The sequence below is a fragment of the Prionailurus bengalensis genome, chromosome X (assembly GCF_016509475.1).
Source record: "Prionailurus bengalensis isolate Pbe53 chromosome X, Fcat_Pben_1.1_paternal_pri, whole genome shotgun sequence".
NCBI classification, from domain to species: domain Eukaryota; kingdom Metazoa; phylum Chordata; class Mammalia; order Carnivora; family Felidae; genus Prionailurus; species Prionailurus bengalensis.
The window spans coordinates 56230232-56243136 of record NC_057361.1 but is presented as its reverse complement, the minus strand read 5'-3'; positions in this window follow the sequence as shown (position 1 = coordinate 56243136).

Sequence of the window (12905 nt, the reverse complement as noted above, 5' to 3'; positions counted from 1 at the left end):
CTGCTTGGGATTCTCTCTCTCCCTCTCTACCCCCCCCCCCACTCATGCTTTCTCTATATCTAAATAAATAAATAAATGAAAACTTAAAAAATTAAAAAAGAAAAAGTTTATTGGTTTAATTTTAGGCCTCGTAAAAAGATATTTATATCAAATTCACCCCATTAAAGCACTCAGAACAAAATATTCCAGGTGTCCAAATGTATGCATCAAAACAACCAGCTCAAAATATCATGTACCTGTGTGTGTGTGAGAGAGAGAGAGAGAGAGAGAGAGAGAGACAGAGAGACAGACAGAGGCAGAGACAGAGAGAGAAAGAGAGAGAGCCTCATGTGAGTAAAATAAGGGTCAGTGGATAAATGCTCCCTTTATGAACACTTTGGTCATCCCAAGTACCCATAGACCTGAGGGCCTTGTTTGGTGTATGTAGTGTGTGTCCATGAGTGCAAAGGTGCTTATCACCATTGCCCACAGAAATAGTCTGCCAGAGCGTTTTTATCTGTGCCCTTGACTTTACATTTGGCTGGGGTGAGGAAGTAAGGCTGATCCACGGGGAGAAGAGCTACTATTTGCACCCCCTCCTCACCTTTTCATTGCTAGCCTGTCTAGCTAGCCTTTCTAACACAGTGCCTCCAGTGGAAAGTCATAAAATGCTTCATAAAAGATAAGGGAGCCTGATGCCACATCTGCTCAGGCTGCAAACCCCAATAGGGTGAAATGAAATTGAAGAGTATGGGCCTTGTGAGATGCCAGACTTTTAAGATTTTACTGAAGGAAGAACCTAGCCTCCTTCAGTGCAAGCACACTCGCATTCTTGGCAGTATGGAGGAGTGAGGGCTGGGAGGGTGGAATAGAACTGGGTGGGGAGAGTGCAGACAGGCCTACAGTGGGACTAGGCTGACTGAGTGGGCTTAGTCTTGGTCTGTGGGCAAGCTTCAGGACGCATGGACTGGGTCCAATTCAAACATGATATGTGCTCCAATGCCATCCATCATCCCTGCTGCACCCTTGCTATGGGTGGGACTCTGAATTCTCTTGCCTGGGTGATTGCATTGGTCTCTTCTGATCTTCCTGTGGCTCTTCTCTCCCTCTCCAGTCCATGATCCACACAGTGTCCAGAGTGAGCCTTCTAAAACAGGCTCAATCTCATCACTCCCAGACTGAAACCCTTTGCTGGTTCCCTAGTGTCTATGACAGCATTTCTCAAACTCTGTGGCCTGGGATAATAACTGGGATCTGGTGACAAAAGAGGCTTTAAGGATAATACTTTAAAAGAATGCTGGGCTCAACAAAGTAAAGCAGGCATCTTTATTGCAGGATGGATCAGCACTTCTATTGTAATAATGTGTACTGAGGCTCAAGGCTCACTAAAACCCTCCTCTACTTCATCTTTCTCATAGAACATTGTGTTCAACAGAACCCATTTCAGGAAACACTAGCTCAGCAGGTCTCTGGGACCTGGTGCCTGCTTGCACCTCCAGCCCCTGTGTCCACTAATGCTTTCCCCTCAACTGAAATGCCTTCCTCGACCCTTCATTTTCCTAATTCCTACTTATCTGTGAGGACTTTTAGACTGTACCTCCCCCAGGAAAGCTATCATGGCTATGCCCACCCACTACGCATCACTCAGTCTCCAGGATGTGCTTATCTCCGACTTCTCAGTAATGGCCATGTATTAAAATGATTTCTATATTTGTCTCCTGAATGAGATTTTTAGCTCCTTGTAGGTGGGGTCTCAGCTTTAACTCTGGGCCCAGAGCCCAGCACAGGGCCTACAAGTTCTCAGTAAATGCTGGATGGAGAGATGGGACAAAAAGAGCAGCAGGGAAAAAAGAAGAGAAAGAAAGCTTAAGAAAGAGAAGGATAAATGAGGCGCCTAGGTTGCTCAGTCAGTGAGCGTCCAACTCTTGATTTCAGCTCAGGTCATGATCTCAGGGTCATGGAATTGAGCCCAACATCAGGCTCCATGCTGAATGTGGAGCCTGCTTAAGATTCTCTCTCTCCCTCCCTCTTCCCTTCTCCCCACCCCTCTCTGTCTTTCTAAAATAAAATAAATAAATAACAAAGCGAAGGATAGAAAGAGAAAATGAGGGAGCAAAAGCAAGTACATTTGACCCTTGAACAATGTGGGTTTGAAATGCATGGGCCCACTAATATGTGGATTTTTTATAGTACAGGATGGTGAATGTATTTTCTTTTCCTTGTGATTTTCTTAACATTTTCTTTTTACTAGCTTACTTTATTGTACGAATACAGTTATAGTATATAATAAATATAACATTCAAAATATGTGTTATGTTATCAGTAAGGCTTCCACTCAACAGTAGGCTATTAGTAAAGTTTTGAGGAGTCAAAAGTTATACATGATTTTTTTTTACTATATGGGGTGTCAACATGTTCAATTCCTACATGTTCAAATGTCAACTATATGGAAGCTTTTGTTAGGAAGCCCTCAGAATGCTCCAGGTTCTATGTGTCAAGTTAATAGACTTGAAATTGAACAGTAGTACATTATATAAGATACTCTATTCAGCTTTAGTAAGAATCACCGATTATTCTTAGCTTATTGACATCCAGTGATGCTTTATCCCACAAACAACAACAGGGAGGCCAGTACATTGGGCCAGTCCAGCCTACTAATTCAGCAGTGTTCACTAATTTGAAAAAACAATGTCTGCTAAAAAGCTTAGGTGGGCCATCCCCCTGGTCAGGTGACCCTCATTTGGCCCTCATGCAGCACGTGTCAGTGTCAGGTTCCACTCCACTGGGGCCTTTCCCATAAACTGCTGTAGTGCTTCTATGGGAGGATTAGACCTGAGGACACACCCATATCTATAGAAGGACACTAGGGCATCCTAGCATCCATGCAGGTGATACACCTCTTTCTCTACATCTGTTTCCCTCTCTTTTTTTCTGAGGCTCAGAGTTTGGAAGTGGGGAAAAGAGATACTAGAAAGCAAGGCCAAGGTTAGAGTTTGGATGGGCTTCCTTGTTGACAAAGGACTAGCCTTCCTAGAACCTGGCATAAAATAAGTACTCAAGGAATATTTGTTAAATAAGTGAGCCTGGGTAAGGGGATATGAGTTTGGGGCTAGAGTGAAATTCAAGGAGTACCTCAAGGAGTACTCACTTTTCCCAAGTGAGTGGCTGATGTGGCTATAGGGCCTGAGTTTCTACCACTGCTGGTCATCCTTGGGGTTGAAGCATTGTGTTTTGAGAGGACTCCTTTGAAATGCAAACATTTTACCAAAGAGGAGAAACCAGTACTTAGTCAATTCACATTTGTCTATCAACTTGCCCTAATATCTGTTGATTGAACAAACACTGGGTACCTATAAAGTGCCAGATCCTGCATCAGGTGGACATAGTCCTTGCTCTGTTGAACTCGTAATCCTATGTTCAAGATGCTTCCATGTGGGCACTAGCCCATTTGAAGAAGGGTAGGGTTTCCCAGCTTGATCTGAAAGGTTTCACTGCTAACTCATTTAATGCTTATTCATTGAGTGTGTACTACCTATTGTCCTTATTCTGGTGATAAAGCAGAGACCAAACCTATTGAACATCTCTGCCCTTAGTGGGACTTCTGCTGAGTGCAAAGGACAGACAATATATGAAATACATAAGTGACGCAGTATTTCACATGGTGATAAAACAGGAAAATGACATAGGGTGAATTGGGCCCAGGATGGGGGTATGAATTGCCATCTCAAATAAGTGATCACAGAAAGCCTCACTGACTTTTGAGTAAGAAGTCCAAGGAGATAAGAGACAAAGCTTTCCTGATATCTGGAGAAACAGGCAATATAAGGACACCAAGGCAGGAGTATGCCTGATAAGGTAGAGCAAGGAGGTCATTGTGGCCAATGCAAATAAAATGAGGGGCAAGTAGTAGAAGATGTGGTTAGAGAGGTGACAAGGGGCAAAGTTGGTCAGGGTCTTGTAGACCAACACAAAGAGTAGAGCAAAGTCAGAAACCACTGGAGCGCTTTGAGCAAAAGGTCTTTCTGGTTTCTGTATTGAGAGTGGATTGTAGGAGTCTAGGGTGGAAATAGGAAGGCCAATTTAGAGGTTCCTGCAATCACCCATGTGAAAGATGATGTTAGCAAGGACTAGGGTGGTATCAGTGGATTTGGTAGGGAATGGGGAGTTTCTGGATGGATTTTGAAAGGAGAACTAACAGAACTTGGATTAAATTTGGGGTATACAAGAAAGATAGGAGTCAAGGATGATTCCAAGGATTTTGGCCTGAGCAACTGAAAAGATGGAGTTGCCATTTATTGCTAGTTGCTTCAGATAATCAAACCAATTTGCAGGGCATGGTGAAGGTAACCCAAGTTCCTGCAAAGCCCATTTATCCCCCTCAGTGACTGCCCCCAGTACAGGTCCTGCTTGACTTGACGAAGCCCCATGTGTTTTGCTGGAAGGAGGAGAATGAGATCTCTGGCAGGCCCAGGTAGAAACACTGGAATCTGGGAAAGTCAATGAAGCCAGAGAGAACACAGGATCTGTTTCTTCCCTTGAGTCCTGGACTTCTCTAGGGCATGAGAGCATTGGTTACTATAAAGTACCCCAGCACCTTTCTTTCCTTAACAGCTTCCTTTTTTCAACTCAATCCACTCTATTACTTCCAAGGTTTTCAAAGGTTTGTCAGAACTAAGAAAGCTCTGAGTGCCAGGTTTCTTTGTTGGATCCCGGGGCTGGTGGTTAGAGAGCAGAGACTGAGGCTTTGGGAGCTAAAGATGGAAAGGTTCAGCTGTTGGGCTGGGGAAGAGGTAAGATTGGACCACTTACCAAAGACCCATTAGCTATTGGTAGAATGGGTACCCAGCCCAGAAAGAAACGATATTGAGGTGACCTTGGTATTGTTTGGAACCCATTTCTATGGGCCACTAGTAATCAGTCTTTAGCAGAGGCCATAGGAAAAGGAAGCGTGTTCAGCCCCCAGTTGTAAGTGACTATGTACCCAGGAGTTACACTTGTCTCTGATCCTAGGGATCACTGGTCAGGCTTTGGAGGGACATCTGTCACCTCTTTCTGTCCCAGATCTTAAAGATGACTAAGGCTTTTGTCCTCACTCTTGCCTAAAGACCAGGACCATGAATTATGTGTCCAGCAAGTGGATGTGCTACACAGAACCATCCCTGCTCTCACTTCCTCCCTTGGCAACCCTGGGCACTTGGTGAGTTTGGCCCCTTTGGATAAACTATTGTTCTAAGGAAGCAATAGTACACTTCTTAGTAACCTTAGTAACATTTAGAAAAATTAATCTTCCATAGGAAGACTCAGCTGAGAAAAGGTCTGTGCCTTTCATGGCCAACTAGGAATTTACTACATATTTCTCTCTTAAAGCAGATTCACTCTTCAGTGCTTGCTTTTTTAACTCAAACCAGTCCTCCTGGGCCCTTCGGCACACCTACTGCTCAGGTAAGCCCCATGTCCAGCCCTGCCCTTGTTCCTGACTCTTCTCTGTCCTTTAGGGTCCTTGTGGTGCCCCCTCCTTGACACTTTCAGGACCTTTACCTGGAGTGTAGATTCTTTCCAAGGAAGAAGATGGAAAGGAGTCCAGAAAAGGCTCAGTGAGAGTTGGGAAGGGCAGTCTCATGCAGTCTTCCACCCATACCCTCCATTTCCCTCCCCTCCCCATTGGGCTTTGGACCTAGAACCTTGTGCTGGGCATATAGACTTGTGAAGGACTATCTCTCCCTCTTCTGGGATTGATCCATACTCATGTGTTCTGCTTCAGTTCCCATGTCAGTGGCCATGAGGCATGCCCCAGCTTTCTATATTTCAGACCCTGCATGGGGGAAAGATCAAGTCCTTCCACTGAAGCATGAAATTGGGTGCCTGCAGTCACACTGCCAGTTGTAATACAGATCCTCTGGCATGGGAGAACCTCTTCAAGGGGCTGGATCTTGTGCACTGTCTCATCCCTTGTTTGTAAGTAAGAGCTATGCCACTTGAGCCCGGTATGTGTGCTGTTTATTCTCAGTGACCTTGAATCATGTATTTGTCTCTTCCCTGGGTGGCACTTTTCACCTTGACTGCACAGCCTCAGCACCCTATGAATAGTAAAACAGTGAGACCAGTTTGTGCCTTGGCTACTGGCAGCCACCCCTTGTGTTTGGATAACAAGGAAAAAGCAAGACTGAGGGCCTGGTAAGGCCCACCCTCAGAAGGAGACTTCACCTCATATGTTCAAAAACTTCTTGCCCCCACTGTCAGGGCAAATCTGTGATGTTTTCTTGTACACTATCCAGAATAAGGACAGCAAATCAGGGAAAAGCTGACTGGGGACCACACCTCTGGTTGTACCCCACCTTGGAGCTAGGCCCCCTGCCTGGGCAATGCCCACCTGCTGTACCCCCTTGCTGAGGCTTGCCTGCTGCAGGATTTTGGACAGCAATAACCTCATCCAGGTGCTCCTGGATAATTTTCTGGGCTGAGTTCCTTGTGAATAACTGAACTTTCTGTAAATTCTTGATCCTGTCATCCATTTTCCCCACATTTACTCCAGCCAGGGATCAAAGAATCTGGTGACTGTGTGTATATTTTTGTGACTTTGTGCACATAAGCATGTGTGTATAGTACACGTCTGTGAGCGTGTGTGTGTATGCATAGAACTATATGCAACCAGGAGAGGCACAAGGGCTTCTTCCTAGAGAACAGGGACCCACAGGTCCCCAAGTCTATCCCCTGGAAGTGGTGGGGGTGTGGAAGGCAGACCCTGGCTTAACTCCCTAGACCATGTCCCCAGTTACACTGGGTGGGTTTGGAGGAAATGCTAAGTGGGGTGTCTTGCTCAAGGTAACATAGTTCAGAAGTAACAGAGCTGTGACAGACTCCATGGCTCTTGATTCTCAGAGCAGTGTTTTTCCTACCACCCCAGAGCAGAGAGAAGAATCTTCATCCTGCCAATCCCATGGAGCACGTGTGAAGCCTGCAGGAGCCAGTGGACAGAGCAATGCTTGGTTAGGTGTAAAGGGCCATATGGCTGTAAGAGGTGACTCTTAGGCATTGTGTCTCCCTAGGTGTCTGGGAGACTACTGAATCCCTGGAGGGTACTCAGTCATGCTTACTTGCTTGTCACCTTTTAGGATCCTGCTGAACAATTCTCTCAGCTACATGCCCACTTCATGTATCTGTACCCAGAGACCCAAGCTGAAATGGCTGTGAAGGCTCCTCCTTCAGAACTCTGCAAATAAGACTGGGGGATTCACAGTCGGCTCCCTGCAGCCCTTCTTTTCTTCTCCCTTTTTCTTCTCAACTTTTATTTTCTGGATTTATGGACTTCAGTCCCAATGGCCTTGGCCAGTTAATCCCAATTGCAGCTGGAAGGATTTGGGTTAGACCAGAATTTCTCAATAGTTAGCACTATTGACATTTTGGGTAGGGGAGTTCTTTGTTGTGGAGCCTGTCCTATATCCTGAGCAGCAGCATCCTTAGCCTCTACGTGGCATTTGGTGTGCCACTGCCACATTTCTCCTCACTGTCCCCAAGTTGTGACACAAAAAGCATTTCCAGAAATTTTGCCCCTGGGAGGCAAAATTGCTTTCCATTGAGAACCACTGGGTTAGGCTGAAGGCAACTACTCTGGTTCTGCCTCCTTTTTCCTGGGAACACTGTGGTGTTGGTGGCGAGCTAGACCAGCTCCAAAGCTCCCAGTACCTCTCTGAGGCCTTTTCCCTGCCAGACCCCTTGCTTGCTTGGCAGTAAAATCCAGAATTCCGGGAGCCAACATTTGGCAGCTAGGCCTGAGCACTCCCATCCAAACAAATTGTGAGGACTTGGAAGTGGATTGGGATGAGATCTAATAGTGTGGGAAGGGGAAAGGGCTGGGGGAGGACAGTGGGACTTGCCAGTGTATTAGTAGCAAATGGCCCTTATTTGCAAGGCCAAGTCCTAGGACAAAGTGCCACTTTCATTTCAGAGCCCAGCTGGGTCTTTTAAAGACCTTACCTGTCCTGCTAGGTGCTCATCATGGCTGAGGCTTATAATCTGAGCCTCATAACTCCTTGTTTTTCTCCTCTCTAGGCAATCTGCCATCACCATGGGGTGCCTGGGAAAAGTGCCTCCAGAGTGTCCCTGGGCTCAACCCTCTAACTGCTCTACCCTGAGGGACCTGGAGTGTGACAATATCAGTGGTCTGAGCACCTCCATGTTTCAGGGCTATAGGGCCTTCATTGTGTTGTAAGCAAGTCTTTTCTCAGCACACTTGCCCATACTGCCAACCCCACTTTACCACCCTTCAGGCACCTTCACCTTTTCAATCCTCTGGCCCATGTGGCAGGAGTAGCCAAGGTTTTGAGTTGGTTTCTCCAGGAACTCTTGGAGGGACCTTGGCAAATTAGAGCTACAGGATGTGTTGGCTGTAGGACCCTTGGAGAACCAAAGCCCAAATCACTGTGAAGATCAGAAAACTGAGGCCATGAGAAGAAGACAATGACTCAGTGGCTGTATGGGGTCTAGAACTGACCCCTCTTGGTTCCAAGTCCATGATCTTTACCTACTCTTTATAGGAGTCTTGGAAACAGCTTTCTCATTGGGGTTCCTACTCCCAGACCTTCCTCCCTTCTAACCTTACTGTACTATGCTGCCAGATTTATCTTCCTTAAGCATGGTTTTCATCATACTCCTCTCCTGCTCAAAAACCTTCAATGGCTCCCTGTGGCCTAGGCCATAGGGAATTCAATTCAAAGTCTCCCTGTGAGGAGCCTCTTCTCCAGACTCATCCTCCTTCTCTCTCTGCCTCTACTGTGGTCACCTGCCAACCCAGTTCCTCAAGTTCACTAGGTGGGACCTGTGCTCTCCAAGCTGCCAATCCTAGCTCACACTTATCTCTTCCACAGTATCTCCTCCCATCCTCCCCAAATTGTCTCACTCAAATGTTTCTCTCAAATGAATCTTTAAATTGATGCTCCCCCTACATTACCCAATTAGGATGAAATCTTGCCTCCTCTAAACCTTTGCCGTGTGACACATCTCCCATGTTTCCTGTCACATTCTAGTCCTCTCTGAATCTGTTTCCCTGTCCTGTAAAATGGGTCTAATAAGCTTTCAGCACATGGGCCTGCTGTGGAATTCAGATGAAAATAGCCTATGTAGCATGAAGGTGTTTGACAGTGCTCTCCTGTTGCCCTTCTTCATCATGCTATCCCCAGTGAACCGAGGCCTCAGCTAGTGGTGCACCTAGTTCAGTAGTAATGTGGTAGCACTCTGCACTGTCCTTTAGCTCCTCATCTTGTGGGAGGACAGGGGGTGCAAAGCATTCTGAGAGGCTGGGTCTCTAAACCTCAGAGTAGGAAGTAAGTTTGCCACTCAGGTGTAAATAATCAAATACACAGCCAGAATAGACCTGGCCTAGGAAGGGGCAGGTGGTGGGAAATCTTGTTCTTGAGGGCTCAGGCCCTCTGAGGCTGAGGCCTCAGACCTGAGGGCTCAGGTCTCTGTGAGCTGGTCTCCAAAAAGGAACTCAGTCCTGCTCTTTTCCAGACAATCTGAGTCCTTACATGTCCTCCCTGAATTCTGGCTCAACCTCCAGACCCCATGGGAGTCATTTTAGACAGCCCCTGTCTCCAAGTAAGGTGCTGCCAGGTAAGGGGTGTTTTAGTGATACATAGAATGAGGAAGTGTTCCCAACCTCTCAAGCTGTTCCCTAGACCTACTTCCTCTCTTTCCTCCATAGACAAGGAAACCACTTCTTACCATATCTGGATAAAGAATGTCTCAGTCATGTGTTGCTTCTTCTCTGGCTGGGCTCCATTTTCTGCCCCCTCACTCTGCCAAGCTTATCCCACTGGATCTAATGCCCACCACGCTGCCGAAGCACAGCCTTCCTTTGGTCTTTAGAGTCTGACAGCCCAAGCTTCAAATTCAGGATCCCTCACTTGCTAGCTCTGTGACCTCAGGTAGGCCCCTTTACCTCTCTGGGTTGCAGTTGTTCTCATCCATAAAATGGTTCTACTAATCATAAGATTGTTGTGAAAAGTGAATGAGCGAATGCATATAAAGTGTGCAGCACTGCCTGGCATGATAAATGCACACTAAACATTAAAGGAGGAAAGGCATGCAAACTGTGTAAAGCAGTGCTTGGCATATGGGAGGCACTGAATAAATGTTAGCTACTATTATGCTGATACCCAAGGGAAGATCTTTTGGAAACAAATCAAGTGTACTTTATGGGAGGCAGTAGAGAGACTGACTTGGCTTTCCAGACAAGTGAAACCACCAGAAAAGGCACTCCTGCCTCACTCGTTCTCCCCACCCACCTCAACCAATACTGAGTCGCACAGGCCAAATTTGTTTAAATCTAGCTCCAGTAGTACTGGAGTACTGTTAACTAGCTTAGTATAACACTGGGCAAGTACCTTCTCTCACCTCTCTGAGCCTTAGTTTCTGCACCTTTAAAATGGGGACCAAAAGTATACCTATCTTCAGGGTTTTGTGAGTATCTAATGAGAAAACAGGTATGTGATCTGTGTCAACCACACTGGAGAGAGGCTGGATTTTATTTCTGTGGTTCCTCCTCCTTTCCCTAGGCCCTGGGCCCTGCCTCCATTCTTAGCACTCTGCCCCTTTACCCCCCATCTCACTCTGTCCCCCACCTCCTCTTCTTCTCCTCATAAAGCTGTCATAAGCCAGGGCATGGCCATTTACTCCATACAAGCAGCACTTGTTTATGCTGGCATTATTTTGTGACCTGCACAATGTGTCCCACTACATGGACAAGCTGGAGTCACCGATTTAGCTGCTGACTCAGAGGAGAGAAGGCTGGGAACCCCGAGGGCTCTGCCTCCCAGTCATGAGCCCTGGGCTATATTGCTTTCACTTGGCAGCAAGGAACTTGTCCAGGGACATAGAAGTCAGTTCGAGGCCCTGACGGAAACTTGCTTGCCTCTCTAGACTAAGAAGCATAGCTAGGGTGGAGTTAGTAAATGAGAAGAGGTGTCTACAGTCCAACAAGGGAGGCAAGAAGTGTCCCTACGGTTGCACACGCTAGATCACCTGAAGTATAGAGTCAGGCATCCAGCTGCCCATGCCTAAGTACCTTTCTCCCTAAGCTGTAATGTTTTTACTTTAACACAGGCTCTGTGCTTCCTTCTGACAGGCCCAACTTATCATTAGGCATTATCAGTAGGCACAGCTTCTAGGGCACAGGAAATTGTTTTAATCTTAATTTATTTTAACCTCAGAGGAAAAAATGAGTATAATAACACCAAATATATAACGAATAGTGCAACCCAAATAATATTTACCTTTATACCAATGCAGTTGTAAAATATATTTTTAAATGTTGCTTATAGAGGAATGGCCCATGAAAGTCCAGATGCAGCCTTCGTCTCTGCTCAGTCCTCAGCCATCCCCATTGATTGAAACACCATCTGCTTGTGTTAGAGGTGTGGCGGCAGGCCAAGGCCACTCTATGGGCCTTTGGATCACTGCTGGAATCCAGGAGGCAAGGCAGGGCAGAGAAGGCTGACTCCCAGCAGGCTGTGAGGATGGGCTGGGGCCAGAGAAGAGCAGCCTCTATTTCACTGTTCATCCTAGCATCCCTGGCCCTCTTCCCTCTCTCCTGGCCAGACTGCTCTTCAGCCAGCATTCCTCAAACACATTTCCTACTTTGTTCAACAGCTGTCATACCTACCACTCCCAGTTCACTCCCCACTGCCCCTCACACACACACACACACACACACACACACACACACTGAAGCCAGCAGCAGGAAGTAGGAGTGTCCTATCCCTTTGCACTGGGCTCCAGTGGAATGAAGGCTGGCTTAGGATGAGGTGCCTGGGTGGCTCAGTTGCTTAAGCTTCAGACTTCAGCTCAAGTCATAATCTCACAGCTCGTGGGTTCAAGTCCTACGCTGGGCTCTGTACTGATAGCTAAGAGCCTGGAACCTGCTTTATATTCTGTGTCTCCATCACTCTCTGCCCCTCCCTCACTCAAGCTCTGTCTCTCTCTCCCTCAAAAATAAACATTAAAAAAAATTTTTTTTAAAAGACAGGCTTAGGAGTCTGGGCAGAAGTCCCCATTCAGCCCCTTACTTGCTGTGTACTCCAGGGAAAGTCACCTTATTTCTCAGACTCCAAGATCCCCAACCAGAAAAAGGGGGTCCTAACACCTCACAGGAGACTTTTGAGGTTGAAAGGACATCTTGTATTGGAAAATGCATGGCATGATGCCTGCTATACAGTAGGCGCTCAGTATTCATGTGTTCCCTCTTAGGCAGTAGAAGGGTTTGATGCTGTTCTCACCCACTCTACCAGGTTCCTCAGGTTCCAGTGCACCCACCCTCACACTCCCCACCTCGTGCTCTCTCATGTCTCCCTGATCCTACACACAAACATGAAACCACATTCAGCATACATTCCCCGACACTGGCTCTTCTAGACCAGACATTGTACTGGACACTGGGGCCACAGAGATGACTCTCACTTGGTCCCTGTCCTTGATGTCATAGTGTAGGCAAAGAGACAGGTTTGTCCATTTGAAGTTACTTTTGTGTGATAAAAAGTGCTTTTTGAGTGTCCATTCAAAAAGTGCTTAAGGAGCTCAGGGGTAGGTTGGTTAGAAAAGGCTGGTTGAGTCTTGAAGGGTGTGAATAGCTAGAGGAGATACAGGAGGGCAAGCCAAGCAGAGGGAAGCTTGTAGAGCAAGGGCTTGAGGTGAACAAGCTAACATAATCAATGGTGATGAAACACTCCCTTTATGTCCATTAATGTACTGGGCACTGTTCTAGGTGCACGGGCTCCTGTCAACACCCATTTTACACATGAGAAAACTGAGGCTCAGAGAGCAAAGTAGCTTGCTCACAATCACACTGCTAACAAGTGGCAGAGCCAGGACTTAAACCCACCTCTGTGTGTCTCCAGATGCTTTCCACCAGGCCTTCCTGCCTCTCTGAGGTG